This window comes from Haemorhous mexicanus, chromosome 13 (genome assembly GCF_027477595.1).
Source record: "Haemorhous mexicanus isolate bHaeMex1 chromosome 13, bHaeMex1.pri, whole genome shotgun sequence".
Lineage (NCBI taxonomy): Eukaryota > Metazoa > Chordata > Aves > Passeriformes > Fringillidae > Haemorhous > Haemorhous mexicanus.
The window spans coordinates 16,340,752-16,353,356 of NC_082353.1; the positions used below are offsets into that span (position 1 = coordinate 16,340,752).

Here is a 12,605-nt window from a genome sequence, read left to right on the forward strand (position 1 = left end):
GACCCCAAAGTAAATAGTGTGATCCGTTTTGAATTTATGGGGGGAATTTTCAACGCCCTGTCCTCTTTTTTTTTTCCCTATCACAAAAAATGAAGTAAGGATAAGCTGACTTCTTCCCCTGAATTTTTCCAGTGGTGCACTGGTCTATCAAAAGCTTTTTGACCAATTCCACGTACCAGGACTTTGCAGCAGAGATAAAACTTATGAAATGATGATAAAAGAGGCAGCTCTATTTGCTGGTTTGGAAATTGCTGTTTCCAGCTTCCTGTCACAGACTCTCTAGGATTCCTCGCTGCAGTTTTTTTAGCTGGATTATTTTAAAAGTATGAGTATTTTAACTTGGATTGCTTCACAGGATTGGGCTTGGAAATGGCAGCACTGGCAGTTCAGCTGGCAGGATGTACAGCATGTGGGTGCTAACAAGTTCTATAAACCTCTGAGGCCAGCTCAGATCCAGCCAGAATAGCATGGTTGCCTTAAATTATGTCTTATATTCTTCCAGGAGGTGAATGCTGGAAGAGGGGTAATAAACAGAGAAATGAGAGAGTCAACATGAATTCATTAATAGAGCCTCACTGGAGATGAACAGGAGTGACAGCACCAAAAACACTCTTAGAAATACTATTCAGAGATATTTGCAGTTACTTGGTTGGTTGAAACGCCATTTTTGTCTAATCAGGGTGAAGGTATGCTTGCAAAGAGAAGCCATTTGAAACCAAAAATTTGGAAATTAAAAGGCTTGTATTTATTTCTTTTTAACAAGCCAACAAATAAAAAAAAGGCAGAACAAATCCACACCTTCACCCTTTTGAAAACATAAAGCCCATCAAAAGTAGCAAATTCCGCGGTGGACCTCTCTGAACAAAGTGGAAATCAGGTATTTATCATTAAAACCATTATTCCCAGAAGAGTGACCATGCAGAGTCACTAGCTCCTGAAAGGTCATTGAGGAGGAGTAATACAAAGAATTTTGAATAATCTGTTTCAGTAATAAGAGGCCATCATGGACCTTGCTATGTTCATCCCACTTGGCCAACTAGGGTTGCTTCCCTAAGGCAAGGGCAGCATCCCACTAAACACCCTTAACCATTCTGATGTGATTGATTTTAGATGGGATATTCAGCAGCTTTTAATTCACTTCTCAACTTAGAACACAATTCCAGGTCTACTGTAGGAGAATTGCTGTCTTCTCCCAGAGCTTCCATCCAACCCCTTTTCTGGAGGGCTGGAAAAAGACTTTATTTCATCTTTCAGCTGTGGCTCTGGATGTTTAATTGAGGGAGACAAGCCCATAATGATAGCAGCAGCTGTTCTCTCCCCTGGGCAGAAAGAGACTCTTCAGGGACAGGGTCCTCCTTGGCACAAAAGAAAATATTCTTGTGAAAGCAGCACTGAAGAGGCTGGCAGCTCCCCACAGACTTTGTAAGAAACCTCAGGAAACCACCCATGTGGCCTGTAGTTTTGGCAAGAGGAGAGAGGGCTGTGCCCCAGGGATGAAATGCTGAATAACACTCTCTCAGGAGCACAGAACTCTGCATCCAGCCTGCAGGGTTTGTGCTGATCGTGCAAGCGACTGCTGCGCAATTACGTTGGAAGTAATCTTAGACTGGGGGATTATCCTGCATCCAGCCAGTCTCCCCATCCCCCAGGACAGACTGGCATCTGGCATCCCTCAGACTTCCCCACATGGGGTAATTGGGGGGGATATTTGGAGGGGGTGGTCAGACTGGATCACCCCCTTTGCCAGCCTGGAAGGTTTTGTGGAAGGTTTTTTGTCCCACCCATAAACAATATGTATTTAGACTTTGGAAATTTTTCTCGCTGAGAAGTTTACATAGAGCTTGTTGAGAAGTAGCATTGCCATGAAACAAAGCACAGGTAGACCCACAACCTTACAGTGGCCCCCACAGGTGCTTTGGGACACCTTGGTCTACTCCTGCCACTGTCCAAAGGAAGCAGCTGGAGCTGCAACCTGTGCATGGCCAAGGGCTGGGCAGCCTCTGCAGCGGGGTACCTCAAAGGGAGGAGATGGGTGGCAAGGAGGTGTGAGATACCTGTGTCCAGCAAGTCTGGCTGGTCCCAGGGCAGCACCCTAAATGTCTGTAAGAACAAATATTTATCTGCTCTAAGAAGCAAACGGTGGATTTGATCCAAAGCCTTTTAAGATCAGTGCAAGAGTTCCCCTAAACCTCAGTGAGATTTGGGTCAGGGCACAGAATGACTATTGTCAAGAGCAAATGCTTTTTTCTGATGGCGTTTGCAATATGAGGAAGCAGAACAACACAAGTTTTGTTTTCAATTTCCTTTCCTTCCTGACAGCTCAGCCATTGCCAGAGTAGATTTAATCTATTGTGCAGAGGAAAGCACGGCACTTTCTTAAATGGTGGGTACAGATAACTGTTATCAGCACTGGCTTCCCAGCAGCTTGCCTGACGTCACTGGTGATTCCCAGGCCTCTCCTTGCCTCAGAAATTAAGGATGGGCTTACCCAGTGCCAGCTGCCTGTGAGTCATCCTCCACCATGCAGCAGTCTGTACCTGCACAGCAGCCAAGCAAAGGAGATTTGAGCAGACATCTCAAAATGTGTGAAAACTGCTCTTGCTAAAAGCGAGAGTTTTGCTGATGGCTTTTGGGAGGGCAGGAGCTGCCCTGGCAGTTCTGAGGGAATTGTTGCTTTTTGGATGCTCTTTTCTTCCTGCTTTCCTTCACAGATGAGCAAACCATATAGTGCGTCTTTAATTGTTCTGAGGTTTTCCTCCAAGACCTTTTGAGAAAACACAAAACAAAAGGAGAAAAATAAAGTAGAATTGCTTATGTTCCCAGGGAGCCATCAGCTGAGCTGGAAGCACTGGAGCAGGGGTGATGTGGGGCAGTGGGAGGGTTTCCTTGGCACGGAAATGCCTGAACAGCAGGAGTATGAACTTTTCACCCATTGTTCAGAGCGTCACATTCTGCAGCAGGTGCTGTGTTTGGGATGGAGGATTAATCATGAGTGTGTGTGTAACAGCTTGATCAGCTGGGAGGGGAGCAGAATTTGGGGAGCTGTGGGCTGTTGGGGTATCCAGCACCATACCTGACCTGACTGGATGAGTCAGTGTCATCCAGCCCTGGAAAATCCTTGCTCTGGATGATGCTAAGAGGAAAGGTCTTGAAATCCCAGGTGCTGTCAGCTCAATAAAGAAATGGCAAATGCTTTTAGAGGCATGAAAAAAACTGGAAATGTAGCAGTGGCCCTCTGCTGCAGTCAGGTGAGAAGCAGGAAGGAGCAGAGGGGAATTTTGCAGGGAAGAGTTTTTCAAATGATGAGGCAGACGTGTCAGAGGTCCGGTAGGGAGAAAAGAGCTGAACTTTTCTTCCTGACTAATCACTGCTTAGAAAAGCAGCAAGCTGCCTGTATTGACATAAAATCTCAGTTAGAAATTGAACGTGTTCTCTTTTAAGGCATGTGGGATGGGAAGGGATACCCCTAAGACTGAGGTTAGAGAGTGAGGGAGTTCTGGCAGCTCTTTCCTCAAAGGAACATGTTGTGTCTGTTTTGAACTCAGTACACAGCTGAAAAGAAATAAATAAAAAAGGGAAGGTGATGTTGCGGCAAACTCCAAATGCCAAAATTCACATTTTACTGTGAGAACCATGTGGGAATAGCTCATTGTACTCTCAGTTGCATGAGCTGTTGGGGGCTTTTTTTCCAGCGTATTTTAGAGTATAAGGACGTGCTTGACTTACACAGAATTCAAGTGATGTAGGTTAAAATGTGCAAGAGCCTCAAAAGGGTCTCTCTATTGAGCAAAAACAGGCTGTGCTCACAGGTGGGGTGGACAGCTCGTCTGAGCAAGGTGGTGGGAGAGGGCTGGGAAGAATTTTGTGCAGATCTTTAATGTATCCCTACACTCTTCTGTAGGATCAAAACCACCCAGTATTAAAGGGGACACCAGCCAGCAAACTCAGAGCAGAGTTGCAATCCTGTAGTGAGAGAGAAAAGTGCCCTGGAAGTATAATTCCATACAAACCTACAGTTGGCGCAGTTCCTGGGTAACAGCACAAGGAAATCTGCCCATCTGTAGCTGCAGAGGCATGGTGGGTTTGCTGAAACAGGTGTTTGTGTTTAAGGGCTGGGGGGAGACGAGCGCGGCTCGAAGGCGTGCGGCTTCAGCCCTTCAAAAAAACCCTACTTGGCTTCGGAGCATGAGCCTTCTTTTCTTCCAAAGCCTCTTTGGTGGCTGCCTCCCAAGGTAATTAGCACAAGGGAAAAATTGCTTACAAGGTGGAAATTGCTGGTTGGAGCCCACGGCTACGGCTGGTGTGTTTGCACCCTGTGTTGGAGGTGTGGAATCCGTGGCTCGTGGGCTCGTGCGTCAGGGTGGAAATAGCCTGCCCTGGATTTGCACGCTATAGTTAGGAACGTGCTTGTACCCACTTCTTAAACTGAGCTGACTCCTTCTGAAGTGATAACAAGCAAGTTTCAGGGACAGGAATGGGAGCCAGCAGGGTAGGTGGAACAAGTGCTTGTCCTTATTTTTCAGAGATCGCTCAGCATCGGCTTTTTGTGACGCACCTGAGTGGACAGGACATGGGTTCATACTTTGTTTCTTTGTTTCCTTTCTGCAGAAAGTGGCAGAAAAATTGACTATTGAGCTTCTTTTTCTGGACTTCTAACTCAGCCTGAGTCTGTAATCTCTTGCAATGCATGTCCAGCTACCTGTAAAACCTTTGCAGAAGGAGACAAATCTTTGTGAGGATTAAGCAATATGCCTATCTTAAGAGATGCTGGTTTATGGAAATGGCCAGCATGAAGATGAGCATTTTGGAGGAGGGTGGAGACAGCACTAGGTGCAGGGAGATATATTAAATCACTGTGTGGTGTGTGTGTTTGTGTAGGCACACACCTTGCTTGCATGCCCAGATGTGATTCTGCAGGCTGTTTGTGCGTAGAGTGTGTGTAAATATTAAGAGACAGGGCAGCAGAGTGATTGCAGCTCAAGTAGGAAAACACTGCTACAACAATGCCACTGCGTTCATAATCCTCTGTGAGTGTTCCCTGCTTTGGTTAAATATGCAGAGACTGATGGAGATTGCCAGTGGATTAGCTCTCGTGTGGCTGGTGCCAGGGATTGATTAGCATAAGCAAATTTCTTCCACAGCTTCACATCAGTGAGGAGAGAAATGCAGCAAGAGGTCCCTCACTGCCTGGGAGGGGACTGAGATGGTAGGGAGGAAAACTGGAGTGGGAACAGTTTGTTCCCAGTGCTAACTGGTGTGACCAAATAAATCCCAAGACTTCTGTAGTGAGCACATCCCCATAGCTTACCTTGCAGAGCTCACAAATCAGCTGCTTTAATTTTTGTTCTGCTTGCAAACACGGTTTTGAGGGTTGTGGAGCTTTTCCCATGGTGTGATTTATTTCTCAGCCATCTTTTTGGTGATCCTGTTTCAGCAGCTGGATAAAGGAGGAGCCTAAAATCCAATATGCATAGAACCCGATTCTGGGTTGGGTTTTTGGTTGATTTGGGGTTAAATTTGGGGTGTTTTTTGTTTTGTTTTGTTTTGTTTTTGGGGGGGGTTATTGGTTTTGTTTGGCTTGGGTTTTCCTTATTTCTTTGCTCATCAGAACGAGGGCACAAACCAGTTAATGAATGTGTTTTGAGCTGCTGCAAGTGCACCTAGTCATTATGGAAAATTTGCGTCTGGATGCTGAGCTTGTGCTCCTAAAGCAAAAATCCCCTCCTGTGCCACTCCACAAACATTCTGTGTGTGCATCAGGATCCCCTGGGACTGTCAGTTGTTGATATAACATTGATCCTTTCACATGTAGCCTTGATAGTGCTGAGGACAGGGATTTGCTGATAAAACAAACCTAAGGCTTGGTAATAATTGAAAATGCAGGGTGGTTCACCAGGCAAAATGCCTGCTTATAGAAAATAGATTTCATCTCTAAGTCAGCAGACATTTCTTCAGGGAAATCCCGAATTCTGATGGAAATAAATATTTAAAGGGACCCTGATAGTCTGGGAAGAAGCCTCCACGTAAGACACTTTCAAGTCCAAGCAACCCCTTTAGGGATTAACATCTGAATGTTAAATACAGGCTAGAACAAAAACTTTACTGGAGTAGTGAAATAGTCTTTTCCAGCAGGCAGGGGGAAGGCCACTGCCATGGGCTCTCTCCAGCCTTGGAAGAATCATATTAGAAGTTTCTTACATCTGTAGCATAGGTGCATGTTTTTATTGCCTCTTGTAAGCAAGTAAATGAAACTCCCCGACCACCTTTAGCTACAGTTATTAAGTCTTATTAAACTCAGGGGTAAATAAGTCAATCTGCAGCATTTGCATACAGTGGTGAGTAGCTTGCTTTAAAAACCCAAATATTCATTAGGCAAGAGCAAATTTTACAGGCTACTGAAACTGATTTGGTATATTGATAAAAGGCTCAATAGAGAAGAGGGGAGGATGGGAGGTGTCCAAGGGCTGCCTGATTTCAAACTCTATAATAATATCTTTCACTGGCTGAAAGAACTAAACCCCCATATGGCTTTCCCATCGCAAGTGGTTGCATGAAAGTGGGAGAAGTCAGATTCAATCCCATGCTTTTGCTTTGCAGGCTTTCTGGAGCTGCTCTGCTGCCCAAAAGCAGCTGCAAGTCTGTCAGTGAGAGGTAGGATGTCTTGGGACAGCGCTGTCAGATCTTTCTCCAAGGGTTGTGTTGCACACACAGAGGCAGGCAGTGAGCTGTAACAGTGGAATCAATGAGAAGAGCTCAGAACTAAAACTCAGTTTGTTCTAACACATTTGGTGTTCCTGATTACTAAAGCACTGCATAGTATTTGTGCATCTTGCAATACATCACAAGGAGGGACTGGCTTCTGTTGTTAAAAGGTAGGAAGGTAACGAGATGCAGTGAGTGGTCCATGGGAAGGGCATGGCTGAACAGGGGTTTCAGCCTCTCACTGCCTTGGGACTGCCAAGACATCTGTGCCTGTCTTTGGATCACCTGAGCAACCCTAAATAGGTGTCTGAAGGGTCTGCTGGTGTTGAGCTCCTGAGGGCAGAACTAATAAATAATGTGTGTGCTACTGTACAGATGGGATGAACCCCCAACCTCTTCACTCCTCCCCACCTCATGCCAATACAGGGCTGGAGCTGCTTTGATCCCCATCAGAACAAAGTCTAAACATTAAAGTGGATTGTCCCAAAGTTGTTCCTCATTAATCAACAGCTGCAGGCACTTGGAAACATCTGTCCAGCCTGTTTGAACATTCCTTTTGCTTCGGTGGGTGCACTGAGGAGGCAGAACAAATCAAAACACGCCATGGGGCCAGCACCACTTCTTCACCTTTCCTTCAGCTGGTGTAGTGAGCAGGAGCAGGGCAGCTGGCTGTGTGGACAAGGGGCTGAGTGGCAGGGAAAATTGTGTCTTTCCATGGTAAATGAGCAAAGCTGGGAATGAGAGACCAAGGGCTGAGCAGGGATGCAGGCATCCCTCTGCTCCTGTGGGCACGGGCAGCTCTTAGACACGCTGTCTCCTGGAGAGCATGGGCAGAGCTGGGTGACTCCAGCAGGTTTTGCTGCACAAAGAAGCCCTCTGGGTAGAAAACTGCCTCCTTCTACCCTCACTGTGTGTTTTTGAGGTTACATCAACTGATGGAAGTCAGAGAAAACCCACTGCAGTGAGGAGCTTTGCCCACCGGGTGTGAGCGTGGAACCTTTATCCCTTTATCCCTTTGAGAGCCACTCCCTGGTGTGCAGGAGGATGCAGCATCCCCAGTCTGTACCAGGATGCCTCTGGTTCCCACAGGCTGTGCTGGGCTGGTGTCTCTTTAAAGGCAGGTCACAGAGCCCCTGAATTACAATATTCCAGTAATCCCTTTACACTGGCCTGCCCAGCCCTCCACACAGCAGGAAATGTGGGACAAGCAGGGTTTTGAGATTATCTCGTGCTTTGCCAAGCCAGTTCCCTTTGTGCTTTTAGAAAGAGCCTGCTCCTGCACAGGCAGGGGCTGAGGGTGACGTTCCTGGCCAGATGCTGTCCCACGACCACAGAGCACTCCCAGGACCATGGCAGGTGGGGTCTGTGCTGTGCCCTACCCCACACACCCCAAAACCTCTGGTTTGTGATGGTCACTGAACCACCCAGAGATCACATTTAGCTCCTTGACCCTTCCTCCTCAGGGATGTGGTTATTTGGTGCAAGGACAATGTTTTGCAGCAATTTCCCACACCTTCCAACTGATGAGCTTTCTGCCCACCAAAGCTGTCCCTTGGGGTGGTGCAAGGGGGAGGAGGTGTTTCTGAAGGTGCTTTGCTGAAGGTGTGCTGCTCCTTAGGAGCACAGTGGATCATCTTTAATTTCATGGAAGTGCCAAGGCAGGAGCAACCTGGCTCCAGGGGACCCAGCAGATAGCAGTGACAACTCCACAGCTAAATAAAGCAGTATCCTCTGCTACACCAGGGGTTTGCCCATGCTTGGGAAGTGCTGTGTGAGTCACTGCTGATGGTTCCTGCTCTGATAGCCAGCCCTGCTGTGGGAGATGCTGCTTTTCCTCCTCCTGTCTCACCTACCCAGCTCACCTTTGCCTGGAGTATGTTGGCAGCTCTCCAGAATAAATCTCCTCATGTCTTCAGCCCCTGGTGAGGCCGAGGCTTTGAAGTGAAATGACTTGGTGTTCTTTAGCTGCCCACGTGTTCATTTTCCTCAGTCCCTGACTGTGCTGAACCCGCTCTTATTGCTCACTGAACTGTACCTGAGGTGCCTCTGGCTGCACCTTGGTGAGGCTGGCAAGCCTTGCAGTGTCCCCTCCAGGCCTTATTTCCAGCCAGGAGGGCTTCTCCTGGGAGTTCCTGTCCCCAGTTAATTCATTACAGGGATTGAGTCCATGCTTCACGTGTTTCACCCTGTGAGCAGCACAGGTTTGCTCGTGTTTCAGGATCCTGTTGCTACTGGAAAGCAGCTTGAAACACCAAGGGACAGCTCTTTATGACTGAAATACTGACAGCCTTTCTCCCTGTCCTTGCAGTTTGGTTTGTGTGCACTCAGGGCATCTCTGTCCCTCCACAGATGTGGGACCTGCTGCTGCTCCTTCCCTTGGCTCTAATGGAAAACTGCATTGTCAGTCTTGGGCCTTACTGGTGATAAAGCCTCATCACAAAATGTCAGATCTAATACTGGGCTCCGTCCCAGTCCTTTCCTCAGCTCTGGGAAAATGTTATTTGACAGGACAAAGTAGGATTTGGCAAATTGCTCCTTTTGAAAAAATGAGGAGGAAAACATTTCTGATTTCTCAGTGTAGTCTGCTTTGCTGCTTTTTTTTTTTTTCCTGCCTTTTTGGGAGGCAGGAAGACTGATGAAAGGAGTAGAGCAGGTAAACTGAAAATTATTAGCTGTTTTCAAGCTAAAATCTAATTGTGCTCTAAAAGGACACAAAGTGGAAGGAAGTGTTTGAGAGTTACCAAACAAATTGTTTGAATTTTCCCAACACAGAGTTGCCTTTTTTTTTTAATTCTCTCATCTGAAGGATTTCTAAGAAGTGCCATAATTTAGTAAGAATTTAAAAAAATAACTCAGAGATTAAAAATTAAAATACCATCAAATTTCAGTACCTGTACTGATCACTGGTTTTATTGACATCAGTGGGAGTTTCCCAGGAGCCTGGTGGAGCCAGGATAGGACCTTTGAACTGTTTGCTCCTGGTGTCAGTGTCCTCTGGCTCCATCAAATCAGACTGATCTAACAGTTAGAGGGAAACATGGGAAAAGACCAAGCAAATGGTGTTAAAGCTAGCCACAAATTTAGCACATTTTAATTCTTAGCAGCAGCCCCAGCACTGGGAAAAGGGCTTTTGCAAGACCTCCTTCTCTACTGAGCAGCAGCTTTGTGGTTGCATGGCGAGGTGGGTGATGTGGAAATGCTCTCCTGATAGCAGGGGTGGTGGCACTTGTGCAGGATTTCTCAAAAGAGGAAGGATGTCTTTAGCTAATTCAAACTTGCCTAATTTCCCCTTGTGCCCTCAATTCTGCATAGATGTTCAACCACAGGTCTAGCCTGGTTTTTGTCAGCAGCATGCTCCACTGATCCTTGAGCGTGGCCCTGCTCTGTGCAGACCCTGCACTATCCATTGTGACAGTCCATGCCTTGGGTTTTTCCACAATCTGCTTGATTTGTGAATTAAAGTGTAAAATACTATTATTGCAACCCTAGGATTTTGTTGGAGTCTCAGAAAAAAGATAAGAAAGGCCATGGGGTAAACCAGTTGTTTTCTTCTTGATTTTAGAACAAACTACAGAAAAAGAGCAAACACAATTAACATGGTTTTTTAAAGCTGGCCTAGAGGTGAATAATAATTTAATAGCTAAGATGTTAGATAGGTGTTTCAGTGGATGCTCTATCCCACATTGCCCTCTAGTGAGGACATGGCAGAGCAAACTGTGCCTTCCTGCAGCCACCAGGATATGAAATGAGGTATTTTAATAACTGAGGACAGGGCTGGCTTCTGACAGAGTGGTTTTGAGATGCAGTAGTGTGAGGAGGGGCAGTGTTCATCTGTCACCTGTGCCTGCCCTGGCTGCAGCTTACTCAATGTTTGCCTTTTTGTGAGATAATTCTCTCTGCAAGCATCTCCCTGCTGCTGCTGGATCACCAGCCACAGGTCCCTGCTTTTGGAAAAGGGGAAAGTATTTCCTTTTTGCTTTTGGTGAAGGATCTTTTCCCGTGCTCTTTGCCTTGGGCTTTGCTCCATGAAGCAAACACCAGTTCTGTGGTTTTCCCTGTACACACATGGTCAGACAGCTCTGTGGTTTGGAGATCATCACAGGACAAGCTTCCATCCCTCCTCAACCCAGCACTGGTGCATCCAGAGGTGTTGCCTAGAAGGTAGAACTGGCTGAACCTTGTCCTTCTGCCTGAAGAATAAAGGAGAATTAAGGAGAACCATACCAGTTTATTCTCCATTTGTCATTGCTCCAGCTGATATGGGGCCCAGCATGTCCTTATGTGCTTGACCATATTTACACAGAAATTAGTAATTAATGTTCAGTTTTCAGAGGTACATGAATGCTGTCTCATTCATCACAGCCATGAAATCTCTGCTCCATGCTAACTCTGTGCCTGAAAACTGAAGTTCTAGAGCAGTTTGTCCTGAAAGCTGTGATTTTCAGCATGCAGACAGGGAAGGGGCACAGCCTGAGTGTGTGTCTGGCAGGTGTGTGGGTGCTGACAGTGCCCTGTGCCAGTGCCACCCTCCATGGGGCTGCAGGAGCCCAGGAACACCATCGTGTCCCGGGAGCAAGGCTGAGCAGCGCTGTCACCCAGGTGGCACTTCGGGCTGAATGACAAGCACTGATGCCATCTAGTGACCACAAAAAATGTGACATGGGCATTTTATAAAATCCTGGGGCTGGCTTGGGGCTGGGAAGGAGGGGAGATGGGGCTGAGGAGTGCTGGGAAAAGAAATCTCTTTTTTTCTGCTCTCTCCCAGCCTGTCTCTTCCCTCCTTTCACATCCCATGGAATGCTTCTGCAGCTGAGCAGGGATCTCCCCTGTGAGACTTTACAGGAGCAAGGCACAGACTTGCTGAGCAGCTCTGTGGCTCGAGGAGCACAAATTCCCAGTGCACTGCTGGAGCATGGAGCACAAGCCCAGCACCCCAGGACAAGGTGACTGCAGGAGGGGAGGTGGCTGCTCCTCCTGTGACATGGGACAGCATGGGCAGAGACCCTGGGGATTAATTTGAGCTGGCAGCACAGACTTGAGTGGCCATTCCTGCAGCTTTGAGCTTGGCAGAGACTGGGCAGGGGCTGGCAGCTCCTGCTGCTGCCCTGGCAGCAGTGACCCCTCACTGCAGCTCACACAGCCTGGACTTCTCCTCCCACCCCCTTCCTTTGTCCCTCGTGCTGCTCTAGGTGAGAGCCTTGAAGGCTTTAATGCCCTGGCTTTCTGTGTGAGCAGCTGGCTGGGGGCACCTCTGCTTTGTCCCTGGTTATGAATCCAGCCAGGTCCCAGTGCCAGCAGCCTGGAGGAATTAGTTTGCACCCTGCATTTTAAAAATGAAGGTGAAGTTGCCTCTGACCATACCAGTTTATTCTGCTTGGCTAAGCTGTTGTTGCCAGGTGTGGTTTGCCTTGCCTGGGGATGGGGGTCTCTGGGATTTTTTTTTGCAGCTCTGATTATTTCTCCAGCTCCTGAGAAATGCACAGAGAAGGAGCTTGGGAATTAAAAAGTTCCAGATAAGGAACTTGAGGGCTGAGATAGCTGTGATGAAGTGCATTATTAATGCACTGAGATGCCAGGCAGCACCCCCAGAGAGATTAGGAAGGTGAGCAAAGCACCCAGATGCAAATAAACTCCTTTGTGGGCCATCTCTGAAGTGCAGTGACCTCAGGACTGGTGCTGGCACGTCCCTGCTGAGGTGCCCCCCTCACCAGGCACAGGGTCCATCAGCAATGCCTTCCCTCAGAGGGAGCCAGCAGGCTCTCGCTCTGCTCCACACTGCTCAGTCTGTCCCTGCTCCCTTCAGAAAACCATTTACAAGGGTCCTTGGGGGACTTTTTTGTTGCTTTTCCCAAATGTTGTTGTTATCCCAAATGTGAAAGTACCTAATATGTTCTTATTGTCTA

The 12,605-nt window shown here is 47.3% G+C and overlaps 1 protein-coding gene across 1 annotated transcript in view; it reads left to right on the forward strand.

The window, feature by feature from the left end:
- Window positions 1-12,605, forward strand: part of SLCO3A1 (solute carrier organic anion transporter family member 3A1) — a 140,486-nt gene that overhangs the window by 88,420 nt on the left and 39,461 nt on the right. The window lies entirely within an intron of this gene.